At 36.9% G+C, this 8,226-nt stretch overlaps 1 pseudogene; it reads right to left on the bottom strand.

The window, feature by feature from the left end:
• Positions 1 to 6,974: 6,974 nt before the first annotated feature.
• On the bottom strand, positions 6,975 to 7,902 carry LOC105747577 (olfactory receptor 2G2-like; annotated as a pseudogene).
• Between the last annotated feature and the right edge of the window lie 324 nt (positions 7,903 to 8,226).

The raw sequence follows: 8,226 nt of genomic DNA, 5'->3' as shown, positions 1-8,226 counted from the left end.
GGGCTAAACAAAGAGAGGTGGAATGTAACAAAAACAATAAAGGATAGAGGATACAATGATGTAAAGGAAAGGGGATAGTGTTAGTAGCCAAAATCAGTACACAGAGAAGAGAGGAAACTGAAGATGAAGAAGCACAGGAAATAAGAATTGTTGCCTGCAGCACCTAATATAAAAAAAGAAAAAAGGAGAAAAAAATTTTCAAAAAAGCAAGCAAAAAAAAAGAAAGGGAAAAAAGGGCCATGGGGAGATAAAGAGGAAAGAAAAAACAAGAAAACAAACCAACAAAAAAGACTGGATGAGGCCTCAGGCAAGTATTCCTCTTTGCAATTGAATAAACTGCTTAGGAGTCTGACCTTCCCCCTTTCTCCCTTCCTCACTTCCCTCTCTCCTAGGGCTGCAGGAAGGCTGCATGAGGGCTCCTGTAGGAAATCCAAATGGGTCCCTGGTGAACCAACTCACCTCAGAAAATAATGTCTCTTAATTTCTTGAGAGAGAGCACCCACCCCTTGCCAGGAACCCTAAATATGCTATTGGAAGCCTGCATAGCACATCCTACTGTCCCTCTCCCTTAGGTGTGCTACAGGGGGGCTAGTTAATATTTTTACTCTATTTTCTTCCAGACCAAGTTTCCTACCCCAGGGCAGTTAGGTAAATCAGGGTCTCTCAGCAGATTCACATCTTCTCTTTTCTTAGGCTCTTCCCAAGTCAGCTGATATGCTCCTCCAAACTCAATAAAAGGGGGTGACCAGAAAATTGAACCTGCACTCTTTGGGCCCCTCTGAACCTCCTGCCTACACCCTCCCAATCCTGGAGTTTGTCCAAGACCAGAGAAGTAGGGCAATGCCAGATTTCTGGGAGTGCTGGGTTTGGGAAACAAAGGCCTGGGAGAATGTGGACTTGGGGTATGTAGGTCTGTGAAATGTGGGTTGAGGGGTTCAGGCACCATGGGCTTGGGGTTCACATATTTGGGGAACATGGGGCTTGGGAATGCTGCCACATGACCAGCAGCTCTCCTGGAGTGCTATGCCCTCAGTCCTAGGGGGAAGGGATTTACCTTCCCATGGCTTCCAAGTTCAGTGTGAGAAACTCACAGTTCTACCTTGAGAAAGCACTAATTCTGCTGCAGCCTCTACAGATCAATGTCCAGACACCCCCTGTCATGTAGGTTCCTGAAACACCCTGCTCCAGCAGAATTCTGTCACCATACAGCCTGTCCTTTGCAGGGGAGATGATGACAGTATACTTACTTGTATGCCATCTTGCCCCAACTCCTGATGCTTAAGTTTCAAGTTGGAGCCCCAGGAAGTAAGCACATAGAGGAAAGAGAAGCAAACCCCAAGCAGTGAGGAACACTGAGTCTAGAAAGAAGCAAGCCCTGGGAAGAGAGGAACCCAGGAAGGCTGAACCCTGGCAGACATCAGCAGCCATATTGCTCCAATACATGGAAATAGACTTTGGTGAGGGAAGTAACTTATGCTTTATGGCTTGGTGTCTGTAAGCTCCTACACAAAATAAATACCCTTTATAAAAGTCAGCAGATTTCTTTTATTTTGCATCAGCACCACTTTGACTGACTAATACACTAGTGATTAGGAAAATGGACATCAAAACTACAATGAGATATCGTTTCACTCCTATTAGAATGGCCACTATTAAAAAGTTGAAAAACTAAAAGTACTGGAAAGAATGAGGCTAGATAGGAAAGCTTATTCTTTGTTAGTGGGCATGTAGAATGGTACAGCCACTCTGGAGGACTGTTTGGCATTTTCCAAGGAAGTTGAATATAGACTTGCCATGTGACCAAACAATATAACTACTAGGTATAGACACAAGAATTGAGAGAAGTGACATGAACAGAAATCTATACACAGATGATCACAGTGTTATTATTCACAGCTGTCAAAAGATGGAAACATCCCAGGTGTCCATCAACCAATAAATGGTTAAATTGTGCAAACACACATTGGAGTATTATGCAGCTGTAAGAAGAAATGAAGTCATGAAGTGTATGACAACATGAATGAACCTGGAGGACATTATGTTGAGTGAGGTAAGCCAGACAAAAAAGGACAAATACTATATGACGGTGCTATTATGAGGTAAATATATTTGGTAAGTGTGGAGTTAATAATTAGTATATAGGTCATCAGAAACTAGAATAAGGGTAGAGAATGGAAAGCTGGAGGTTAATCTGGGCAGAATTGGTAAAAAGGTAGTTTGTAAATCTTTAGAAATGAATAGAAGTGTTGAAAGCACATCATAGTGTTTTTTACTAGCATAGATAAGGGTATGACAATGATTGAAAGGGAAAGTCTAGCAGTGCTGATGTGCGCAAGGAGTGCCGCAACACGCAGGGATGCCCCCTGCGTAGGGGAGCCCCACGCACAAGGAGTGCACCCATAAGAAAAGCCGCCCAGCGCGAAAAGAAAGTGCAGCCTGCCCAGGAATGGTGCCGCCCACACTTCCCATGCTGCTGATGACAACAGAAGCGGACAAAGAAACAAGATGCAGCAAATAGACACAGAGAACAGACAACCGGGAGAGGGAGGGAATTAAATAAATAAATAAATCCTTAAAAAATAAAATGAAAGGGAAAGTCTAAGGACAAGTATATTAGGAGCAGGAAAGCTAAAAAACTTAACATGGAAGTGTATAACAGTGAAACCTCATGTCAAATACAATCATGAGTAATAATGCATATATAAGACTTTTTTTAAAAATACAAATACTAATAAACTAAAGAGAAAGAAACAAAATAGCAACTATGTACAGCAGAAGCACAGAGACATTGAGAGGTGATTATTTTGTTTGCTTATTATTATTGATTTAATGAAAATACTTTCATACTGATTGAAGTAATGAATGCAATGCACAACTATGTGATTGTATCAAATAACATTGTGCACTTTGGATGGATTTATGCTTTATTAAAATGTATCAATAAAATTGATTTGTTAAAAAATGTATCAAAGACATAAATATAAGAATCAAAACTGTAAATCTCCTAGAAGAAATATTAGGGAAGTATCTTCAGGACCTTGCTTTAAGCAATGGCTTCTTAGATGTAACAACAAAAGCATGAGTAAAAAAAGGAAAATTAGATGAATGGGATGTCATCAAAATTTAAAGCTTTAAGTATCAAAGAACTTCATCATGAAAAGAAAAGGAGAGCCTACAGAATGGGAGAAAATATTGGGAAATGATATATCTGATAATATTCAGGATATATATATAGAAATCCTACAATTGAGTAACAAAAGATAAACAACCTTATTAAAAAATTGGCAAAAGACTTGAATAGTCTTTACTCCAAAGAAGATATACAAATGACCAAAAGTACATGAAAAGATGTTAAAAATCATTAGCCATTAGGGAAAACAAACCATAACCACAATGAAATACCATTTCACACACATATAGAATGACTAATATTATTTTAAAAATGGGAAATAGCAAATATTGGAAAGGATTCAGAGAACTAGAACCACTTATTCATTGTTGGTGGGACTGTAAAGTGGTGCAGTTGCTGTGGAAAATGGTTTTTTAGTTCTGCAGAAAACAATTTGCCAGTTTCTCAGAAAGTTATGTACTGATTTAACATAAGACTTGACAAGCCCACTTCTAGGTATAAACCCCAAATAACTAACAGCTGGGACTCAATTGGTTATTTGCACACCAATGTTTAGAGCAGCGTTAATCATAATTCCTAAAAGACGAAAGCAACCTGTGTCCCTCAAGAAATGAGTGAATAAACAAAATGTGGTATATCCATACAATGGCATATTATCTAAGAATGAAGTTCTGATACATACACTATGGATGAACCTTGAAGACATCATTTAGAGTAAATTAGGCCAGACCAGAAGGAAAAATATTGTATGCTCTAACGGATATGAAATAATTAGAATATGCAAATTAGTAGACTCTGAAACAGGAATATGTTTTACCAGGTACCTAAAATCTGTTTAACTAGTTTCTCTTTTGGGTGATATACAGATTTAGTAAAAAACGGTGGTGTTGATAACACAACATTTTGAATGTAATTAACACCACTAAAATATATAGTTGAATGTGGTTGAAATATTTTTAAATATTTTAAAAACCCTAAGACTGTACAACATAAACAGTGAACCCTAATGTAAACTATGGACTCCAGTTAATAGTACAATTATAATAATATTCTTTCATTAGTTGTGTTAACAACTAATGTTAACAACTGTTAACAATAAGGAAAAGTGTGTATGGAGGGTAATATATGGAAACTGTATTTCATGTATGAATGTATATATGTTTCTACAAGTAAAAGAAAGAAAGGAAGGAAGAGAAAGATGGAGGGAAGAAAATGAATGAGATGACAATTAAATGCAATACATGATACTGGATGGGATCTAAGAATGAAGAAGCTCAAAAGGACATTATTGAGACATTAAAAATATTAGAGCATACTCTGTTTTCACTAGGTGCAATGTTCTATATATGTCTGTTAGGTCTAGTTGGTTTAGTGTACCATTCAAGTCCACTACTTTCTCATTGATCTACTGCCTAGATGTTTTGTCCATTATTGTGAGTGGTATGTTAAATTCTCATACTATTTCTGTAGAACCATTAATTTATCCTTTCAAATGTGTCAGTGTTTGCTTCAAATTTTGTGGCTCTGCTGGTAGGTGCATATATATTTAAACTATTCCATCCTTTTATTGAATTGTCTGCTTTATCAGTATATAATGACTATATGTATCCCTTGTGACAGTTTTGTCTTAAAGTCTATTTAATATGATATTAGTATAGCCACCACAGCTCTCTTTTAGTTATTCCTGGTGTGGTTTATTTTTTCCCATAATTTCAACCTCAACCTACTTGTATTTTTTAATTTAAGGTGAGTCTCTTGCAGACTGCATATAGTTGGGTCATGATTTATTATCTATTCTGCAAATCTCTACCTTTTGGCTACAGGGTTTTATCCATTGACATTTAAGTCACTACTGATAAAACAGGACATTCTTCTGCCATGTTTCTATTTAGCCTCTGAAAGTCTTACATAACAGTCTCTTCAACAAATGGTGCTGGGACAACCGATATCCATAACTAAAAGAATGAAAGATGAGCCCTATATCACCCCCTTACAAGAACCAACTCGAAATTGATCAAAGACCTAAATATAAAAGCCAAGACCATAAAACTCCTAGAAGATAATGTAGGGAAATATCCACAAGCCCTTGCAGTAGGTGGTAGTCTTGAAAATCTTATACCCAAAGCTTAAGCAACTAATGAAAACACAGATAAATGAGACCTCCTAAAAAATAAACACTTCTTCAGCAAAAAGGACAGTATGAAGAAGGTAAAAAGGCAGCCTACTCAATGGAAGAAAATATTTGGTAATCACACATCTGACAAGGGTCTAATATTCATTATATATAAAGAGATCCTGCAACTCAACAACAAAAACTGAAATGACCTGATTAAAAATTGGCTGAAGAACTTGAATAGGCATTTTTCTAAAAAAAATAAATACAAATATTGAAGAAACACATGAAAAAAATGTTCAACATCACTGGCTATTAGGGAAATGCAAATCAAAGCTACAATGAGATATAATTTCACACCTACTAGAATGGCCATAATTAACAAAACAGAAAACTGAAGGTGTTGGAGAGGATGTGGAGGGGAAGGAATGCTTATTCACTGTTGGTGGGAATGTAGAATCCGCACTGTGAGTCTGTTTAGTGGTTCCTAAGGAAGTTAGATATAAATCTACCATGTGAACCTGCAATACCACTACTAGGTATATAACCCAGAAGAACTTAGAGCAGTGAGATGGACAGACATCTGCACACCTATGTTCATAGTGACATTAATCACAATTGTCAAAAGATGGAATCAACTCAGGATTCCATCACATAGAATATTATTCAGCAGTAAGAAGTAATGAAGTCATGGAGCATATGACAACACAGATGAACCTATAGGACTTTATGTTGAATGAAGCAAGCCAGGTACAAAAGGACAAATATTGTATGATTTCACTACTATGAATTTTAGTAAATATAATGAGCAAAATCATGGAGTTAATAATAGCAAGAATATGTCACCAGAAATTATAACGTTGTTGCAGAACGGAAAGCAGAAATTTAGTCTTTGCAGAATTGGTAAAAATGTATTTTTAAATGCTTAGTAATGAATGAAAATGGTCAAAGAACATTTTAGGATTTATAATTCATTGCATTAGCATATGAGCATTATAGTGGTTTGTTTTTTGTTGATTTTTTTCTTTCTTCAAGTAATGAAAATGCTCTAATATTGATTAAAATGATGAATGCACAACTCTGTGATTATATCAAATGTCATTGTACATGTTAGTAAATTGTATGGTTTATGAACAAAACATAATAATGTGAGTTTGGGGGGAAATACACCAAATGTAAGATATATACTATAATTAGTAGTAATCTACTATGATGCTTTTTAATAATTTGTTACAAATGTTTCACAACAATGCAAGGTATTGTGGTGGGTGATGTATGGGAACTCTGTGTGATGTTACGCATGTTTATTTTCTAAGATCACAACTTTTACTTTACACTTACTGTTTATAGCTGTTCATGTAAGTATAACATACTTCAATAAAATTTTTAATGGAATAAAACAGCCTGTTAGAGAGAAATATGCAATTTAACATGAGGTTTTGAAGATTAGATTTCTGGGCTTAAAGAGAAAGCCAGGAGTCATTGTAAAGCCATATGCAAAGGTTATGGTAGTGGTGCAAATTGGCCAATTCCCACAGCTCCTCTGTGGTGAAATGGGCACTCAAACTCAGATTGTTCAGACTCTGAAATTCAAGCTCTAATTTATTCTCTTCTACTGAATCCCATTGACAGGGTCATGAATATAACCAAATTAGTTATTTAGGCACACTTCATTAAATGATTCACCCTTAGTAAGTCTCTCCTAAATGTTTCTTGATAATCATGTCCCATTCAGTCATAGAGTTTCCCCCAAATATTTTCCAGTGCTGCCTTTACTTCCTTGTTCCTCAGAATATAAATGAGTGGGTTAAGCATGGGGATCACCACGATGTAGAAGAAGGAAACAAACTTGCCCTGGTCCTTGGATCTACTCTTGGCTAGCTGCAGATACATGAAAATGATGGTTCCATAGAAGATGATGACCACCATCAGGTGGGAAGAGCAGGTCCCAAATGCTTTATGTCTTCCAATGACTGACTTGGTCTTCAAAACTGCTTGAGCAATGTACCCATGGGAGATTAGGATGAGTGACAAAGGCATCACCAGGAATAATACACTAGCCACAAAGAGCTCAGCCTGGTTGAATGTGGTGTCCACATATGTCAACCTGATGAGCACAGAGACCTCACAGAAGAAATGATCCACCTGACAATGACCACAGAAAGGCAGGTGAAGGACGAGTGTGGACTGAATCAATGTGGTGGCCACTCCACTGAGCCATGCCATAGAGGCCAAGACGTGGCAGAGCCAAGGATGCATGAAAAAGTATAATGTAAAGGATGACAAACAGCAGGGTTGCAATCATAGAACATCACAGCCAGAATTCCCTCAGTGTAGACCAGTGCAAGGGAGACATAGAGCTGAATCACACAGTCTACATATGTGATTGACTTATCGGAACCCTAGAGTTGATTAGAAGCTGGGGAATGATACTGCTTGTGAAGCAGAGGCCCAAGAAGGAGAAATGGGAGAGGAAAAAGTACATAGGAGTGTGGAGCTTAGAGTCCAAGATGGACACCAAGATGATAGCAGTGTTGCCTAGAAAGGTCATGAGGTAAAGGAACAAGATGATTCCAAAGAGAACCAGCTCTAACTGAGGCTTGTCTGAAAAACCAATCAGAATGAATCCAGAGGAGGCACTCTCATTGGTACACTGCATTGCTCTTGCTTTTATCTTTCACTTCTGAAAGATGAAATCATATCATGTATTAACCTCAGGGATTTTATGACAAATCCATGACAATTAAGATTTAGTGCTGGCTTAAAATATGAGGGGTTATAATCCTATTATCAAATTTCAGTAAGTAAAGGAAAATTCCTTGGAAGGTATGGAAAGATCTTTCCTAAATTATAATTAAAATAAATTAAGGTTTTGTAATATATTACAAAACCTAGCATTCAGTATGCTTTTAAGACTATTCACAGTTTTAGAATTTTATTAAAGAAAAGAACTTTTAAACCTCCTATAAAAGAAAGAAAAAGA

Source organism: Dasypus novemcinctus, chromosome 25 (assembly GCF_030445035.2).
Source record: "Dasypus novemcinctus isolate mDasNov1 chromosome 25, mDasNov1.1.hap2, whole genome shotgun sequence".
NCBI classification, from domain to species: domain Eukaryota; kingdom Metazoa; phylum Chordata; class Mammalia; order Cingulata; family Dasypodidae; genus Dasypus; species Dasypus novemcinctus.
Note: the sequence above shows the minus strand (reverse complement) of the source record. Positions and strands in the feature narration are given on the sequence as shown.